This window comes from Cucurbita pepo, unplaced genomic scaffold, assembly GCF_057944985.1.
Source record: "Cucurbita pepo subsp. pepo isolate OVF unplaced genomic scaffold, ASM5794498v1 scafford_17, whole genome shotgun sequence".
In the NCBI taxonomy this organism is placed as follows: domain Eukaryota; kingdom Viridiplantae; phylum Streptophyta; class Magnoliopsida; order Cucurbitales; family Cucurbitaceae; genus Cucurbita; species Cucurbita pepo.
Genome location: NW_028257922.1, coordinates 218,795 through 239,241, shown reverse-complemented (window position 1 = coordinate 239,241; position 20,447 = coordinate 218,795). Strand labels below are relative to the sequence as shown.

General features: G+C 32.9%; 1 non-coding gene and 1 pseudogene across 1 annotated transcript; one reads left to right on the top strand and one right to left on the bottom strand.

The window, feature by feature from the left end:
• Positions 1-1,822: 1,822 nt before the first annotated feature.
• On the bottom strand, positions 1,823-1,896 carry TRNAT-AGU (transfer RNA threonine (anticodon AGU)). The gene has a single exon. It is a non-coding gene; the product is annotated as a tRNA-Thr (tRNA).
• Positions 1,897-16,826: 14,930 nt separating this feature from the next.
• LOC147785431 (exopolygalacturonase pseudogene) lies at positions 16,827-18,281 on the top strand (annotated as a pseudogene).
• The last annotated feature ends 2,166 nt before the right edge of the window (positions 18,282-20,447 follow it).

Genomic DNA, 20,447 nt, shown 5'->3' with positions numbered 1-20,447 from the left:
GCTACTTGAAACAAAAAACATAACAATTCTTAAATCACCAAACGAATAAACACCCAAGCTAGTGTATCATAAAATACAAACCAAAAGACATATTTATATGAATGAGAAAAATAAGCAAAATACTAATTTGTCTTTATAATGTAAACCCAAATCAAATAAAATTGTATTACGAAATAGATATGTTATGAAACTCTTGAAATTCGATCTAATATTACTGTTGAAGAACAAGATGTTTAGATCTAAATTATCCAAGAAACCACAAAACGATAAGCAATCAATCCAAGAGAAAGTTTTTGAACCGATTACCTCAATTATCAAGATAAAGAGTAAAAAGAAAAGAAAAAAAACTCATTTATAAACTCATGATTCGAATCGCTTCACAGAATAACTCGGTCAAGACTACTTGCATAACTCTAGCACGTAAATCTAAACACAAGAAATGCAAAAGAACAAGTTCATGGGTAAAGAAGCATACTATTCAACTCTCATTCTAATATCCAAAATCTTTGTACCATAATAATAACATAAATGACTATTTATAACCTTGAAAATAAACCTTTAAAGTAATATATAGTCTATTGAAATGTTGTAAATGTCTTGTCCATCAATACCATAACGACCATTAATTAATTTTAACTTAAAATTTTAATATAATATTCTAAAGTGAAAAAAATACTATAAAACATCTCTAAATTCAAACACGTAACCTACAATCTTATTATCCACCAAGAAGTTTTTGTGGCATAATTAAGACACATTATTCGTTCATTCTCCCATTCTTCAAGAGGATTCGTCATCGAATTCAATTGATTTCCTTGTAATGCAAACTTAAAATTATTTTCATTCCGTGGTTTTAATCTTGTTGAGGTCTTCCCTTTTATCTTTAGGTCATGCATGGATGTAAAAGTGAAATGGGAGTGCAGCTTCCTGTGCAGCCCATTGGTCTTATTTTTTTCCATGAGTTAGATATTGGCACGAGTTGAAATTAATTATTCAAACTTGCTTTATAATAAGCATTTTAATTTTCTGCAAGAATTCAATCGAAAAGGTAGATACACTTAGTTTGAGTGCTCTCCTTGGAAAGAAAATTCTTTTACTTCCAAGTTTCTGTATATGTACCTTTTGTATACAAAACATTGTTCTCCTAAAAAACTAGAATCATCTTTCTTTTTAATCTCTCTACCCACGTCAAATATTTCTTTTTATTTTTCATTTTCTTCACTTTTTGTCTCTAATGGCCATTGAGCAACATATAATTTGTCTCTAATGGCCATTGAGCAACATATATGTACCTTTTGTATACTGTGTTTGCTGGCCTACCTAGAACCTAAAGCTTTGATACGAAATGACCCAATGTTTTAAAACTTTTAGAATTCAATCAAACAACATGGTTGAAAAATAAGATATTTAGATCTTAATTATCTAAGAACCCAAAATCAATAAGAAAGCTAAGTCAAGACTAAAATAATGTGTTATCTTCCACTTAAAATAGCATTTTTTTATGTTTTATTGCCTATCGTGGGGTGGGTTTTGCATGTTATGTTTTGTTGCCCGGGTTAAGTTGTGTTGCCTATCGTGGTTTTTTATAGTGGGCTAAGTTGTTACAAGAACTACATTGTATTTTTTTGGTGGGCTCAACAAAGCAACCTCGGGTTGGGCTGGTTGATGCATACAGATGGAACTTCGAGGAAAGAAGATGGATAATCCTTGTTTCTAGACCGAATAAATTCAATGTATCATTCTAGACCAACCAGACCTAAACAACTAATTGCCCACAATTGTGGGGAGCAAGGTCTATTGGAAACATACTAGAGGGCAATAATACTCTTGTTGAGAGTTGAACTCAAGACCTCCCGCTTACTAAACGGGTGCTCTAACCAACTGAGCTACAAAAGCTACTTGAAACTAAAAACATATTAATTCATGAATCGCCAAAACTAATAAACACCCAAGCAACTAGGGAAGAGAACAGAAAAGACTACTACAATACACTGTACATAGAATTGTATCATAAAATACAAACCAAAGAGACATATTTATAGGAATGAGAAAAATAAGCAAAATACTAATTTGTCTTTATAATGTAAACCCAAATCAAATAAAATTGTATTATAAAATAGATATGTTGTGAAACTCTTGGAATTCAATCTAATATTATCCAAGAAACCCCAAAACGATAAGGATAAAGAGAAAAGAAAAAACTCGTTTATAAACTCATGATCCACCAAGAAGTTTTTGTGGCATAATTAAGACACCTTATTTCATTCATTCTCCCCTCTATCATCATTTGAAATACATATTATGTATCTTACCTAGAACCTAAAGCTTTGGTAAAATTTTAGAATTCAGTCTAACAACATTGAATTTATTTATGCTCTTGTTGAGAGTTGAACTCAAGATCTCTCGCTTACGAAACAAGTGCTCTAACTAACTGAGTTACGAGTGCCACTTGAAAAAAATACGTATCGAAGACTAAAACGACAACCAAACAAATACTCGAACACTAAATCTTAGGTTTTTTATTCCATGTTAACTTTATGAAAGGAAAAAAGAAAAACGACTAGGATATACATTGTATGTAAAATTGTATTATGAAATACATACCTAAGAGACCTATTTTGTTACACCCCGAATTTTGAGGCATCGAAAGATCGAGAGTGGCTCAAATACACTATGCAATGCATGAAAATGAAAGAACAACTAATAGAAAAAACAGTTACAAAAAAAATTGTGCGAGTTTAAAACTTTACAAGCAATGTGATAAACTCGAAGCGAGAATCAAAATGTATATTTACATATGCCTAGTTCATGTAACGAATGAACAAGATTGGGGGAACATTGAAGAGTTCGTTCCCTTCCATTGGTATAGAGCCTGTTGATTTTTATTTTGAATTAAAAGTAGTATAGTGGGTAATTGATTTCTCATATATAAGATATATGTAATATTGTTTTGTAAAACCACTCTCACTTTATAATGTTGTTTACTGTTGAGACTGATTTTCTTTTCATTCGATAAGCTAGGTAACTCGATTTTAATCCTGAGCTAACCATAAACTCCTGTTTATTCGGAATTATCCTTAGATTTGCATGGGTGAGAGTGGCTCTAGTTCGCCGACTCAATAGGCCTCCCATTTCAGGGGTAAGACTGGGTGAATGGCTAAGGACGAGGGGTGCAAGATGGAATTCACTCCTACCCACTTTCAGGGATAGAAGAGAGGTAGTTCCCTTAAGCACTAACTCCAGGTCTTGAACAAGGGGCCCCACCCTCTCATTGGCCTGAGAGGGATTTGGTTTACTTGTTGGACCACAAACCAATTGTTCATTAGAGGATCAGTGAGACATAAGGAACAAGAAGTAACTTTAGGGGTAAAACGGTAAATTGACCCAGCTCTAGTTATGAACAACCTGTGAAGGATCGACTTACTAATCATGGTTATATCAAATGGACAGAAATATATCTATAGTGAGGGGAGTGCCACTACTAGTCTATAGTGGAGTGTCCTAGTAGTTAACGAGTGTTGGTTAACATGGTTAATGAGTTTAACCGGTTAATCTTGGATCGTTGGAGCCCATGATCTATAGGTCCATTAGGTCCCTCTGCTAGCTCATATCGGACTAAACCATAGAACAATGTGACGAGTGAGTTCGAAGTGTTCGAATTCAAATTAGGGAATATACGCTACATATATACGATATATTTAACCGCATTTTTGTTTTATTTAGGAATTAAACAAAAAGAGAGAATCTGAGATATTTAAATAAGATTTAAATATCTTAATCAAATTATGTGTCGGAATTGATTGGGATTGGCATTTGAATTAATATTAAATATTAATTAAATAGTTTAATTAATCATTTAAGGTTACTTTAATTTGAAATTAATTATTCAAATTAATTGTTGAATTAAAATGAAGAAATGTAAAATGTTGACTTCATTTAATGGAAAAATCCATGTTAGTGGAATTTTGAGGTGTCAAAATTTGGTTTAACCAGACTTGCATGCTTCCCAAATAACCCCACGTTTGAGTGGAATTTTGAGTGTCAAAATTTGGTTAACTCAAACATGCATGCTTGCCACATAATCCCAAACATTTGAGTGGAATTTTGAGTGTCAAAATTTGGTGATCTCAAATTTGGATGAACATGCAAACATGACTCTTTAAATAGAGTGATCATGGTACATGGAAGGTCTTCTTCTTCTTGGTGAAAAACCTTGAGAAAAACCTCTCACAAACACTCTCTTCATATATACAAAATCCCTCCCAAGTTTAGTCACGCACCGGATTCCACAATCCCGTTCTAAGGCCGTAGGATAGTGGAGAAGACACTAGTGGTGGTTCAAAACCTGTTCGTGAGGAAAAAAGAATTTGAACTACAAAAGGTTAGTATTCAAACTCATTAAGTTTTAATACTCATGAACATGGTAGTTATTTACTATAATTTATGTTCTAAAAGTGCCTAAGATCCAAATTGCTTCTGCATGTGTTATATTAACACCATCAATCGACAAAATCTCGAACCCTAATTTTATTAGATTTGGAATTGGTTACCATAGGAAAGATCTTAAAATCTAGTTTTATTAAATTTTGAATTGTTCCAAACATAAAAGATCTTGAACATCAAGATATGTCTTCCATCTAAATTATTGTAATTTAATTCATTTTCAATTTCTAGGATATGCCAGATATACCGGTCAATTTTGATTTTTTTTTTAAATTTAATTATGCATATGTTCTATGTTTTAAATTGATTGAATAAATGCATCTGGTATGTCATTTAGTTTAAAATCTCATTATAGGTTAAGCATAATCATGCATTTTAATTGTTTTTTTAAATATAAATATTATATTTGAAATTTTTTTATTAGGTTGTTTTCTTATAGAAATAAGATGATTTCTTAATTAGGATGTATTTTCTTTATGCATTCTAGTATAATTGTTATGCTTGGAAATTAAATTAGGATATTTATTTCTTAAATTGAATGCATGATATTTACCTAATATGATTATGATTTGTTCTAATATGATTAGAATTTTGAGTAATCTATTAAATTTAATTTTAAAGGGTTTAAAATGCTAGATTTTTAAGATTATTCAAGAAGGGAATTAGTTTTCAAGTTTGTGATCCTCGGGAGCCGTTCAAGTTGTTTTTAATTATTAATGTAATAATTTAGTTAATTGTTTGTTTTAAAATGCCAAAACCAATCCACTTTAGCGTGTTTAATTAATTATGCATTATGAATGTATGGTTTAATTAAATAGAAAATGTATATGCATAAAGTATGTCATATAGATTTAAAATCCCACCATAGGCTAAGCATGTTTCATGCATTCCAAGTATGTTATAAGTGTTATAATGTATAGTATGCATGTTTAGGGTTCCATGAGTAATAGATATAAATTGTTATATTATTGCATGGAATGGATGATTATATAATTGTTATATAAAGCATGTTAGATGCATGTTATAGGTTATTTTCAACGTCATAAAACGAGATAGACGTTAAATCTATAATAAAGATAAGTGCATGCTCACTTAGGGTTAAGAACCGAGCACGATCAATTTTAAAAGTTAAAATAGGTCGATGTCTTACAAAATTGTGGTTACGAGAAAGCTCACCTGGCACGATCTTGTCTAAGGCTGGAGGTACTTAAGTTGACGGTTTACGGAACACCTACTACCTAGAGATCGGACCAGTACTTGAGCTTAGTTAGCCCAGTTTTATGAGCATGCTTGAGTGATGTAAGTTTTGGAAAAATCACCTAGACTTAGGTTATATTTAATTAGCCGGAATATACTTAAGTAATGAGTATACCCAACTGTCTAAAATACTTAGTGGGAGGAAAAAGGTATATAAGATACATTGTTTTCCTTTTCACGCTCTCTGAAAAATTCACACCGTGAGATTCATGCTCGGCCTCGTGTCGCCCTGGGAGCGTCCTCCATTCGAAAGGTATTTGCATGAGTCAATAACAAAGTGAATAGAGAAAGTATTTATAGTAAGTGGGAGAAGGAAGTATATCAACACGTCCTATGGTCTCCACCACTAGGTTGCACCGTGAGATTCCCATGTTCCGCCTGCATCTTGCCCTAGAGCAACTACCCATTCGGAGGGTCGTAACATGGGAGTCGAAACAACGCAAACTCCAGAAATGGATAGGATTTCTTAGATCCATTCCCAACTTTGACTTTTTCATTCGATAGCATTGTTGAGACCGATCTTTGAGGTCTTAAAATGGCGGTCACACTTACGAAGAATTACTAAGAGTTAGTATATTCTTGACCAAAATAACGATAACTAAAAACACTATAGGAACAAGAGTTATTCTGGGACTAGTGTTTAAGTCAAGAATGTCTTGGTTTAGTGAATGAGTGATTGACTGCCTCTCGGTAGCAGTTGCTCTAACTCACTAAAGTATCGTTGCAAATTAATAATTTTTGGGTACATTACATTTGCTAAAATTGATTGGATTAAACAGGATTAATTCAAATCACTAATAGAATTTTCTTTATATCACAGCATCACAAACTCAATAGTACAATTACTCGCTTCTGAGAAATTAAACGGCGACAATTACGCAACTTGGAAATCAAACCTAAACACAATACTGGTAATTGATGATTTAAGGTTTGTTTTAACTAAGGAGTGTCCTCCAAACCCCAGCTCAAATGCAAACCGAACAGTTCGGGATGCGTATGACAGATGGATAAAGGCAAATGACAAAGCCCGAGTGTACATTCTAGCCAGCATATCTGATGTTTTGGCTAAGAAACACGATGTTATGGGTACTGCTAAAGAGATTATGGAATCTCTAAAAGGGATGTTTGGACAACCGTCCTTCTCCCTTAGACATGAAGCCATAAAATACATTTACAACTGCCGTATGAAAGAAGGGACCTCAATTAGAGAACATGTCCTGGACATGATGGTCCATTTCAATGTGGCAGAAGAAAATGAAGCTATCATTGATGAGAAGATTCAAGTCAGTTTTATCATGATGTCTCTTCCGAAGGGCTTCTTCCAGTTCCGCACCAATGTGGTAATGAACAAAATAGAATATAACTTGACTGCTCTTCTCAATGAGCTACAGACTTATCAGTCCCTCTTAACGAACAAGGAACAAATAGGAGAAGCAAATGTTGTTATCTCAAAGAAATTACTACGAGGATCGTCCTCCAAAAATAAGTCTGGACCTTCAACTTCTAAAAAGTGTTTTGATGAAGAAGAAGGGTAAAGGGAAAAATAAGATTCCTACTAACCGAAAACACAAGATTCAAAAAGAAGATAAAGGAAAATGTTTCCATTGCAACGAAAATGGGCACTAGAAGAGAAATTGCCCAAAATACCTTGCAGAGAAGAAAGTCGAAAAGACACAACAAGGTAAATATGATTTACTCGTTGTAGAAATATTTTTAGTAGAATATGACAACTCAACTTGGATACTAGATTCAGGGGCGACTAATCATATTTGTTCTTTTTACCAGGAAACTAGCTCCTAAGGCCGGAGGATAGTGGAGAAGCCACTAGTGGTAGTTCGAAACCGGTTCGTGAGGAAAAAGGAATTTGAACTATAAAAGGTTAGTATTCAAACTCATTAAGTTTTAATACTTATGAACATGCTAGTTATTTACTATAATTGATGTTCTAAAAGTGCCTAAGATACAAATTGCTTCCTCATGTGTTATATTAACACCATCAATCGGAAAAATCTCGAACCCTAATTTTATTAGATTTGGAATTGGTTACAATAGGAAAGATCTTAAAATCTAGTTTTATTAAATTTGGAATTGTTCCAAACATAAAAGATCTTGAAAATCAAGATATGTCTTCCATCTAAATTATTGTAATTTAATTCATTTTCAATTTCTAAGATATGCTACACATGCGGGTCAATTTTGATTTTTTTTTTTAATTTAATTATGCATATGATGTATGTTTTAAATTGATTGATTAAATACATCTGGTACGTCATTTAGTTTAAAATCCCATTATAGGTTAAGCATAATCATGCATTTTAATTGTTTTTTTTTAAATATAAATGTTATATTTGAAATTTTTTTTATTAGGTTGTTTTCTTATATAAATAAGATGATTTCTTAATTAGGATGTATTTTCCATATGCATTTGAGTATAATTGTTATGCTTGAAAATTAACTTAGGATATTTATTTCTTAAATTGAATGCATGCTATTTACATAATACGATTATGGTTTGTTCTAATATAATTAGAATTTGAGTAATCTATTAAATTTAATTTTAAAGGGTTTAAAATGCTAGATTTTTAAGATTATTCTGGAAGGGAATTAGTTTTCAATAGGATCATAAAGGCAGTTTAATTCATTCATTAATCTTGTAATTAATAGTTAATTAAAGAGGAATGAATTTTAAATAAAAATTGACTACAAGGAAACTCTGTCTAAGGAAGGTTTTGGCTAGGCTGAGGTATTTAAGCTGACAGAAATGGAACACCTGTACCTCGGAACCGACTTGGGAGTTGAATTAGTCAAATTTTATTTAATTTCATTAAGCAAGCTCACGATGTGATTAGTTTTTTTTTAATAGTTTAAAAACTTTGCAATTCACATTAAAAGCAATCCAACAAACATGAGGGTTATGAAAGGGTAGATTGAAAACTTAGATAAATGAGATTAGTCTAATTTGTCTGAGTAATAGAAAACCCTATTTCAAAATACTTAGGTGGAGAAGGACATCGGTCAATATAAAGATATTAAGGACACATGTCAGGATATCCTACGTTCTCTATTATTGATTCACACCGTGATATTCATGTGGGACCTCGTGGCAGCTTTTAGACCATCCCCCCATGGAAGGTGTTTGCATGAGTAAATATCAACGTGAATCTTGAGAAAGTATTTATAGTAAATGAGAGAGGGAAATGTGTCAACATATCCTATGGTCTCCATTATTGGTTCATAACCTGAGATCCATGGAAGCTAAATTTTATTTAAATAATCTCGAAATTAAGTATTATAAAATTCAAGAAAAATTTTATGACTGAAGCTATTGGTAGGAAATAGTTCCTAGCTTATAGTGAAAGAAATTTTCCAAATTACTCTATGGAAAAAAAAACTAAATGAAAGTAAATTTGATTTACTAGATTTTTTGTGGAGACTAGATGACACCCCTTATAGCTGATATAAGATCTACTACCAAGATTTGTTTTTCATTACACTTGATATGTAATTCTTGAAAAATACTTGATGATGTAGATGTTAGAATTTAGTGCAACTTCTTTCTAGTTTGAATTAGTTATGGAATATAGGTAATCATTTAATATTTGAAAAATATATTAGTTAGGGAATATATATTAGATATTTTAAATTTGAAGAGTAGTATATTTTATTTTATTCTCTAGATTTAGTTAGTTTATATTTTCTTTTTCTAGTTTTAATTAGTTATGGAATATATGTAATCATTTAATATTAAGGTTTAGGGCTTAAGGTTTAGTTGATAGTACGATAAGGACATCTGTCAATAGTCCGAGAATATTGTGTACTAAAATTAGTTGATAGAAGGTGGAATTTATTTCCAACTCTCAACATAATACAATTTTGTAAAATTGTGATGTAAGAGGAGAAAACAATACTATATTAGATATAGTCACGTATTAAAAAAAAAAATTATACACTATTATTGAACTCTTGTTAGGATATGCAATCGAGATTGCACAGTGAACATGATTGCCTTCAAAATTGTCTATGAGACAATTTTTGGAATTACGGAAATGTAGTAAACTTAGTTTACAACACTTCAATAATTGTAATCAAGCATATATGCTAAGACAAATATGTTCAAAATTATGCCTAACTGTAGGCTACTCCTAAAGAGAAACAAAATAGTCCTTTATTTAATTCTAAATAGAAAAACATATTGGTATGACAAATGTAATTTTCTAAAGAAGTTCATAGAAGGACATACACTTATAATAAGGTGAGATAGTGTTAATTAAATAGTTCCAAGTGGAGCCCTTAATAGTTAACCAAAGTTGTTAACAATTTAATTTCGCTTGAGAGTGAAGTGGATCCTAGTCATTAATTCAATAAGTCTCATTGTAGTGGGGAAATTATGAGATGATTCAATCCTACTAAAATTCAAATTGTCATGTTAGATGACCAATTTAAGGACTTATTACCCTCAAAATAGTTATGAGGGATGATGACGAAGGATAAATATTTTAAAGTCATAAAATCCAGAGATTTGTAGATATTCTTGATGAGGTTAAACTCATACGATATGAATTGACCTACAAAAGAAAAATTATGTATAGATAAGAAGATATAGATCTTCAAAACAGGATTCATGACAAAGAGTTGAACTTAATGGGAGAAAGTAGCTAGAAGTAGACTTTCTCTCCTGTTGTAATTCTAGAGTCTATTATTATTCTCTAATTCATTTTTGTATATATGAGATATGTTAAATAAATATTTAGAATTCTTTTTGTCAAAAGAAATCTAAGAGGATACATCTGCACATATTATTATATGGATTTATTATTAAAATTCAAAAGCAAAATATTTGCTAAAGGAGTAAAAGTTGATTTCTGAAATGAATTTAATCTATAATAGAAGGTTTGATAACCTATAACTTTAAATAAATTGTAATGAGCTTGTGAAAACAAGAAAATTACTAATTGATGAGTGAATTTTTTCAATTTTTTTTAGGCTGGAGACATATTACTCCTTATGAATTGATGTGATCTTTCACTCTAACATAAATAGATTTGGAATAATTTTGTATCTCCTAAAAATAGAGATTTAAGGATAAATGTCAATATTGTCTCATATATATTATGTTGACAAAATTGTCAAATATTTGATGCAAGACTTCAAAGAATGATAATGATCATTGAAATATAAAGTAAGAGGAAGAGTATCGTAAGTAACCTCAAATGTTGAGAGTATAATTAATTATCTTTCCTGAGTGGGAGATAATTAATGCATAGATGAGAATTAACCTTAAATATATAGTTAATTAAATTATATTAGTTAAACTAATGTATGACCGGAAAAATTAAAGTTTTCTCAAAGTATCCCTGGATAATGAGAATTTTTTTATTTTGTGTATGGAGTTAAAGATTTGATCTTTAAGTGATACACTAGTTACATAAATTTAGAAAATTTAGGTTAAGATCAATTTTACCTTAGATTGTGAAGTATAGTATACCGAACATTTTTTACTTTTAAAGCAACAAAATGACTGGTATGACTATAATAATTTCTTAAACATTTGAAAGGTGTTTCACATGTGATTTAGTTTGTCACTTTCATTGTGATGATAGTGATACAAAGACTAATATGAAGGAAATTTAAAAGATCAATCTATAAAAATTGAGAGAGAAAGCATCGTGGTTGTGACCAAAATGACTTTTAATGATAATTATTTTGTTTTATATAAAATGACTCTCTAGGCTAAAGTGTTTGAGGGTCATCTAGAATGTCTAGGATTACTAGACATGTCTCATCTTCTCTAGGGCAAGTGAGAGAATGTGTTGGGTATAGAGCAAGTGGGAGATTGTTAAGATTTATGCTATAAAGCCTCCTAATTAATTATTTACTTTTTAACTATAATTTTTATTATTTTATTTGTAATTTAATTGTTATCCATGGTATGAAAATCAAGGTTATTAATGTAATCTCGAACAATATGTGGTTGACATAGCAGAGAATCGTGTTCAAGTAATAACCTAAAGAGTCTATAGTATATGGATAAAGTTGGGTGCATACAAGAGAATCGTGTTCAAGTAATAACCTAAAGAGTCTATAGTATATGGATAAAGTTGGGTGCTTTATCCTGGTATCACTATTGATACGGCTCACTTTGTACACGTTACAAATGATTTTATCCAAATCGTTCATGTGGAGATATGTAAGTGGGGGTATCATATACAATGAGTTTGTATAAGACAGAACCAAAAAATATTTAAAATTTCTTTATAAATCCGTTAATTGAGAAGATTAATATTTCACATAATGATCATATGCGACTTGATCTTAATCCTGAGTGAGTTATGAACTTCTGCCTGTGAGAGCTTGTCCTTTAATTTACATGGGTGAGAATGACTCTTTTAGCCGATTCAATATACCTACCATTTTAGGGACATACCTGTAAAGATCGGGCTGACTCGATGACTCTAAAAAGACGGGTAAATTTTTCAACAAAATAAAACAACCAAAACTTAAAACATATCAAACAAAAATAAAGTTTATACAAAGTATTTTAAAACACAACATAACAGTTAAAACACAAGTTAAGGGACGACACAAAAGGGTAGAAGGACGATGGGTGAGGTTTGTCTATGGCACCAGCTCCAGAGTCCGCTCCCGACCTTGACCAGCTTCTTATTTCCTGAAAAAATGGAGAATAAAGAATGAGTACAAGACTCAGTAAGCAGCCTACTTGTAGGCTCTTAATCGTGTCCTTGATATGCTAGGGTACCACACTTTTTGTTTTTCTTGTTCTTATTCTTGTTCTTGTTGTAAGTTCTTGTTATGTTTCTTAATTCGTTCTCCAAGACACTCCCCTTATGATTTACGGTACTAGACATAAACTTGTCAACCTGTGTTTGAGGCTTCATACATTCCAAGCGACACAGTCTTAATACCTACGCTCAAGGCTTCTTACATTCCAAGCAACGTAGTCTAAGTCATACACATGACGTACCATGGGAGGTCTTAGGAGATTCTTAATTCATGGCTAGGGTAACTTACTCTCTTCTTGCTCCATTGTGGCCATAGGTTCTCCCCATGATATACCATAAAGGTCACGTGATCGATACATGCATGAACATGGCATAGACCATAAAGGTCACGTGATCGATGCATGCATGAACATGGCATAGACCATAAAGGTCGCATAATATAACATAGACCATATAGGTCTCGTGATCGGTGCATACATGAACATGGCATCCTGCAAATCATAACATGGCGTAGGGCATCTCATCTAGGTGAGGGGAATGAGGCCAAACGTGACATCCTGCAAAGCAAACATGGTGCAGGGCATCCCACCTAGAGGAGGAAAAAAGCCTCCTTAGAAAGCACCGCATGGTGGGAGTTATGGGCCACAATTAGACATGCTTAGAGTAATACCTAGCATTCTTGAATTTTGAGTATTGTGGACTTTGGTCCCTTATGTTTGAGTGGTACCTAACATTCTTCTTGTCTTGGTGGTTGTATAACTTGTTCTTGGTTCTTAATCTTATAAGTTTCTAAGATTCTTATTTTCTTTAGGCGAAGTCGTTATATACATTCGTGATCATATGAACCCATCGTAATAACTAGCATGAATTATTTTAGAAGGTCATAAGTTCATAATGGGCTCCTTAGAGGATTCTAGAAGGGTCTTGAATCTTGACATGTTTTCTTTAGGCGTTTCTTTAAGTTCCATCTTAGCTTATATTCCAAACTTGCTCCAACCAACTTGAAATCTTGAGCTTATTCTCATGTCATATAAAATAAACCTTATAGGACATGGTTGGTGATTTGGAGCATATTTAGACCTTGAGCTAGGATATGACTTCTTGTTTCGTTTTCAGGAACTAATCGTTAGAGGTTGTCATGTCATATATCGTGTTTTAGTCCTGAAAACACTTTCAAAGTAACCCTTAGTTTTCTCCCCATGAGTGCATAGGTGACATTATCACAAACGTGGCATCCTGCTAGCATATCGTGTTGCAGAGCATCTCATTTAGGTGAGGAAAATAATAAGTCCATCATGACAACCTACTCGTAGTACATATAGCAGGGCATCTCACCTAAAGAGGAATAGGAATCTCGTGGTACACTTCGTGATGGGAGATAATGGTTACTCCGAGCATGGATCCTAGCAACTTGTTAAGCATACCATCTACATTAACCTAGGTGTTTCCTTGTACTCTTGGGGATCCTAGGTTTATGCATAACGTCTTGGGTCAAGGTTGGAACCTAAAGGTTCTTCTTAGGAATAGTCCAACGGAACCTTGTACACTTAGAATCTTATTAGCAACCAAGGATACCTATGGGGGAATCTCTTATTTCATGGGTACCTCGTTAGTCATCCTAGGAGGTAAAGTAATGTGGATCGTGATGTACATTTTTTCCAATATCTTGGTTTCGCTATCTAACGTTTCCCAATGATTCCCAAACTTCATTACCTTATACAACATCATGAGATAAAGATTCATACAACATTTCATAATGTTGGGAGGTCATTTAGGACTTAACCCGTAGGTAGTCTTCCTTATGGGCATTATGGTCATTTTACCCCTAAGTCTTGGTTTTGGTACTTAACGAGTTCCAGTGACTTTCAAACTTCACCACCTCATCAATCATCATACAATAAGATCTACTGTAGAGTTTCATAGTATTTGGAGGTCATCTAGCTCATGAACCGTAGGTAGAGATCCTTAAGGGCATTATGGTCATTTTGCCCCGTTTCTTGGTTTACCTATTTATACTTATCCATTGACCACTAAATTTCACATATAACCTAAACATGCTATAATATGCTCATCATTAAAGTTTCATAGGCATCCGGGCTCATTTAGTGGGTTACTTTAATGTTCCTTAACTTACGGTTCTTTAAGTTTTTTTTTCATAGATCCTTGTGTAATACTTGGTTTATGGTTCATATGAAAATCCAAGCGATTCCTACAAGTATTTCTTAAGAAAAGTCCAAGGTGGCTACGTACCTCATCGTTGATGTTCAGGACCTCCGTTCTTGAGCTTCCGGTATTTGAATTACTTCACTTTTTCTTCTATAGACTCCTTATTGTGTCTAGTTTCTAGAACCATAAGGTTTATTATGAGAACTAGCCTAGAAGGGGGTTAAAATTGAAAAACACCGAGGGAAGACCAAATTTTGGGCTTACTTGGCCGGTTCAACTGAACCGGCCAAGTCATCGTCTTCTTCCTCTGGAAAGGAAGAAGACGCGCGTCCTTTGCGCCGCCGTCTGGAAGTGGCCTTCCACAGCCCCCATCTCTTCGTTTATCCCCTCGATTTCTTCATGAAACTTAACGATGATATTACAAGGAAGAGCTTGGGATTGATTTCATACCTTTTCGTGGATTATAGCCTAAGATATTAGCCTATTACAAGGAAGAGCTTGAGATTGATTTCATACATTTTCTTGGATCATAGCCTAAGATATTAGCCTCCAAAGTTCGTCCAAAATCATTTTCCTCGCCAGAGCTAAAATAGGGGATTTCTTATCGGGTAGCCGATTCTAGGGGTTTTCAAGGCCCGATTTCTTCATGGAACCTCTTAAATATCCTTTCATCAAGCTATAGGAATTGATTTGGAGGAATGTCTTTGAGTGTGGAACCTTAATTTTCAGAAATCGTTATCGGTATGCAACTCACTCGAAACGCCGGATTTCCGATATCATGGGTATCTTGTTCTACGACGTTTCAGCTCTCAATTCCTTCATATAACTTGTGGGTAATCTTGTTTGGAAACTATTGGAATAAGTTTAAGGAGGAATGGTGGAGAATTGCTCTCAAATTTGGAAGAAACCCGAGAGTAGGAGACCCACAAACTAAACTCTCATAACTCTCGAATGGGTGCTCGACCTTGCTCGAGTCTTATTCCATATTGTTTCCCATACTCCAGACTTTATAGGCGAGCTTAAACCGACATTGAAAGCTCCAGAATCGTCGTGAATTGGCAGTTAGATTTTCTGGAAAATCCGCCAGAAATATCTACTCCAGTCAGAGCCTCACCGACTTTGGTTTTGCATAATAGCCGTTTGATGTGATGATCTGTCCATCTTCTAGATCATATCCAAATTTGGGGAAGATCCAACGGCTGGGATTTGAGTTTCGTGAGATATTTCTCAGATGGTCACTGTAGATGCTCTGTTTCTGATCAGATGGCCATTTTCGTAATTATACATTCTTCCAGGGGTATTTGGGTCATTTCCCGCCTTCCGAATATTTTAATATTATATTTCCTAAAAAATCCATAATTTTTCTAAAAATCATTTATCTCATGTTGGTCATTTTTTCTTGAGCATCTCTAAATTCTTTCTAGATAAGCAACTAAAAATCCGGGAAGGTCCTTAATAATTAGTAAAATGACCTTTTTGCCCTTTTCACTTACTTTTACTTTCCAATCCTTTTTCCATAGGTCTTAAACACCTTAACATTACTTGTTAGGGTATAAAAATGACTTGCTTGAGATCATCATCCTTCCTTAATCCTTTAATTCCTCCCCTTTTGATCATTTGGGTCTTACATGGGCGGCTTATTCTTGTTAGATCTAATTCCTTTCATTTTTGGGTGTTACAATACCATACTTTGAGACAAGTGATTTTGTTGCTTTATTATAGTCATACAAGTCATTTTAAGCGTATGCCTACCATAATATGCCTACGATTTTAAGCGTGTTTAGTTTCGAACAATATTATGTTTGGCGTCCTCTTGAAATTTTCTTAACAAACATGTGGGTAAAGACAAAATATGCTAAAAACAACTCAATTTGATTCCTATTTTCAATTTGTATTAAATACATAAAAAGTTCCAAATCTAAAAGGAAATATCATTGTCTCTCACTAGTTTTCAAACGATATACATAAAAAAAGAAAAGAAAGCAAAGGCTTCATGAGTACGATCAAATCGAGTTTCTTGGCCGCTACAATTTTGATGTTACTATTGTTAGCTCCTACCGTCGATGCTCAATCTAGTGCCGATGTTGTTTTTTCTTTGAAAAGATATGGTAACATAGTGTCTGGTACTGACATCATGAAGGTAAATATATAATATGAACATCAATATTATCACTAGTTGAGCTGATCAATTGTTTGCTATAAGTTTTTGTTAGTTGTGAAATGTCGGCTTTAGCAAATGCATGGAGGGATGCATGCACGTCCAATCGTTCTAGTGCAATTTTTATTCCAGGAGGGATATTTAGAGTAAAGCAAGGGAAGTTTGAAGGACCTTGTAATAGCCCAATTGACTTTCAACTTCGAGGAACATTGCAGGCACTAAAAAGTCTTCCCGGAGATAATTGGATCACTTTTACACGTGTTGATAGATTGACATTATCAGGTGAAGGAGTTTTTGATGGCCAAGGAAAGGCAGCTTGGAAAAGGAACAATTGCCACAAATGCATAAATTGTGCCCAACTCCCGGTTGTAAGTAATATTCCTTTAGCTTTCCTTCTCAATCTCATGCATCTTGTTGTTTTTGAAAGAGCCTCTTACATGTCTTCTCTAATGTTCTGACATTTACGATTTGGTCAATGTTCTTCATTTTCTAGAGGATAATCTTTAAACAATCCAGGGAAAAAGTAAATTTTTTTTTAGTTTTCAATTTTATTGGGTTCTATTCAAATTTTTAGCATCATTACCGACTCTCACAAAATATTATTTGATTATACAAAATGTTTAGAGTTTGAGGTTCAACTTCATCACCAATTCAACCGTTAAGAGAATAACATCACTTGATAGCAAGAACTTCTATATCAATGTCATCGGCTGCAACAACCTCACATTCCATAATATCAATATAATGGCACCAGAAAACAATCCCAACACTGATGGAATACACATCGGTCGATCAAATAAGATCACAATCACAAAGTCCAAAATTGCAATTGGAGATGATTGCATTTCTCTTGGAGATTGAAGCAAACTAATTGAAGTCACCAATGTGACGTGCGGACCAGGACATGGAATAAACATCGGAAGTCTTGGAAGATACACTAACGAAGAACCTGTTGAAGGTGTCATCGTAAAGAACTGCACGATAAATAACACCACTAATGGTGTTAGGATCAAAACGTGGCCAGCTTCTGCGGCTAGCGGCACCGCCACCAATATGCACTTTTTGGACATTATAATGGTCAATGTTAGCAACCCTATTCTAATAGACCAAGAGTATTGTCCGTGGAATCAGTGCAATCGGTAGGTATGGATCGCATTCTCAAACCTTTGATTCATTTTTTCATTATAAGTTCACAAATAAACCATTTGTTGTCTCATTTTAATTTTCAGATTCCTTACAAAATTAAGATGAGTATAGTGAGCTTCAAGAACATTAGAGGAAGTTCTGCAACTCCGCTGGCAATCAAACTTATTTGCAGCCGTCACTTACTATGTGACGATGTAAAAGTAAGCAACATTGACCTCACTTACAATGGAATAAAAGGTCCTATTTCCTCCCAATGCACGAATGTGAAACCTATCATTTCATTAAGACAGAACCCCAAGATATGCTCCTCTCTTATGTTGTCCCATGAATTGTTCATTGCCATACAACTTCAAAATAATAGACAGCCTTAATTAAAAAAGTAGACTGCCTCTATCCATTTGACTCTCATTCTTTTGAGTTTCTTTTGTTGTACTTTTCGAAATAAATAAGATGGTCGAATGTTTGAAGGAGACTTTGTGTCGTGAACAACCTAATGTTTTTAGTACCTCGACCTTATATAATAAACTGGTTCCAGTCTTATTTTTCGTTCTAGATTTGAATTTGAAATAAGACAATGTAACTGTAACAACCATTATTAAAAAAAACTAATCCATAACTCAAGGAAAGAATCTTTAACCAACAAAAATATCTAACTCCTCTTTCCGTTTACCCTAAACAAATTAATTACCATTAAAAATCTTTTAGACAGAATCGATAAGTTAGATCGAATCTCCTAACTATATCCGTCCCATATGGCACACATCCATCATTATCGTTAAAGAAGAATTGACATTAGAGGTGACTAATCTAGCAAGTCGTGTCCTTAAATCTATCTTTTTCGTCAATCATGTAATTTTCGTTGCAACTTTTGGATATGACTTCAAAAAATTTAGGTTTCAGATTAGAAAATTAAGTGACAAGTATTAATATGTATTTTAGGAATTTACATTTAATATTGAATTATCTACCTATTTATCCCGACCAAGTTTAGTTTTAGGAAAAATGTCGATAGTCCTAGAAAAATTAAATATCAAAAGTAGCTAAATGTTCTAGGAGTTTAATGCACAGGAACTCATCAAAATTGGCCCAAATCCGTGCTAAATAAGGCCAACAAACAACATAAATCACAAAAGAGAGAAAATAAAAACAAAACTTGGTCTCAATCCATGATGCTATGTTTTGTGTTTTCAAGTCTTAAGATATTTGTTGTTCGTGAGTTTAGCTGGGTCGAGTTGAGATATCTTTGAGGCCTAAGTAAGTTAATTGGATCATAAATTTATTCAACTCAAACAACCCTTATTACATAATTAAATCTTTTGATTTTTATGTTTAGAATAATATCTTAAAAAAAAAAAAAGAAAAGGGAACTAAGCCATTTGGAAATGGCAAATGGTACCCATGCTAGATTTGGACCACGAACAATATTATGTTTGGCTACCTCTTGAAATTGTCTTAACAAACATGTGGGTAAAGCAAAATATGCTAAAAACAACTCATGTTGATCCGTAAGAATAATTTTCCTTCTTAGAAACACTTCATGAGGAGTAAATAATATGGTCATATTGCAAAAGATGTCGAAAAATGCTGGAGCCATTGGGTGTCAAATTCATACTAAAAAATTTGGTTCAAATCCTGTTCATGGGACATTACACTAATCGGTTTAAGGGGTTCTTGTTTTGTTTTGTTTTTTTTTTTTTTTTTTTTTTTTTTTTGAGATGTAATCCTGTTCATGTCTCCTAAGATGTAATCCGTTTGGAAAAATCTCTCCAGATGTAATTTCATTCTCCAAAGAAAGGGGGAGAGATTGGTCTGTTATGACTCGGAGAATGTTTGCAAATAATATATTTACATATTTAATATTATTATGATATAATACCTCATCTAAACTATATTTAAATATTATAAGATATCCTAATATATATTTAATTAATTTGAACTTGATTCAAATTTCAAATATATTTTTATTTAATGTATAATAATTTAATATTTAATGGTATCATATATAATAAATATATTTGTCTTTTTAAATATATTTAATATATTAAATATTAATTTGAAACCTTCAAATTAAATATATTTTCTCAATTTATTTAATATCTAATATATAAATATTAGTTTGACACTTCAAATTAAATTTATTTTCCCCTTTATATTTAATATATCTAATTATTTTAAATATCAATTTGAACACTTCAAATATTCTTTCAAATAAATTGAACCTTTAACGTTGTTATGAGCTAGCAAGAAAACCTTATGGACCTACCGATTATAAGCTCCAGTGATACAAAATTAATTAATTAAACTCTTTAATTAATCAATTTCCATTCATTAACTATAGGTCACTCCACTATAGACCTAGAGTTGCACTCTTATGTACTGTAGGACAAGTTATTTCCATTGATAAAATCATTACAAGCAAGTCGATCCTTCACGAGTTGTTCATAATTGTAGCTGGGTCAAAAGTCCGTTTTACCCCTGTAATTACATTTTTCAACTTAAGTACCACTAATTCTCTAATAAACAATTTGTTTATGATC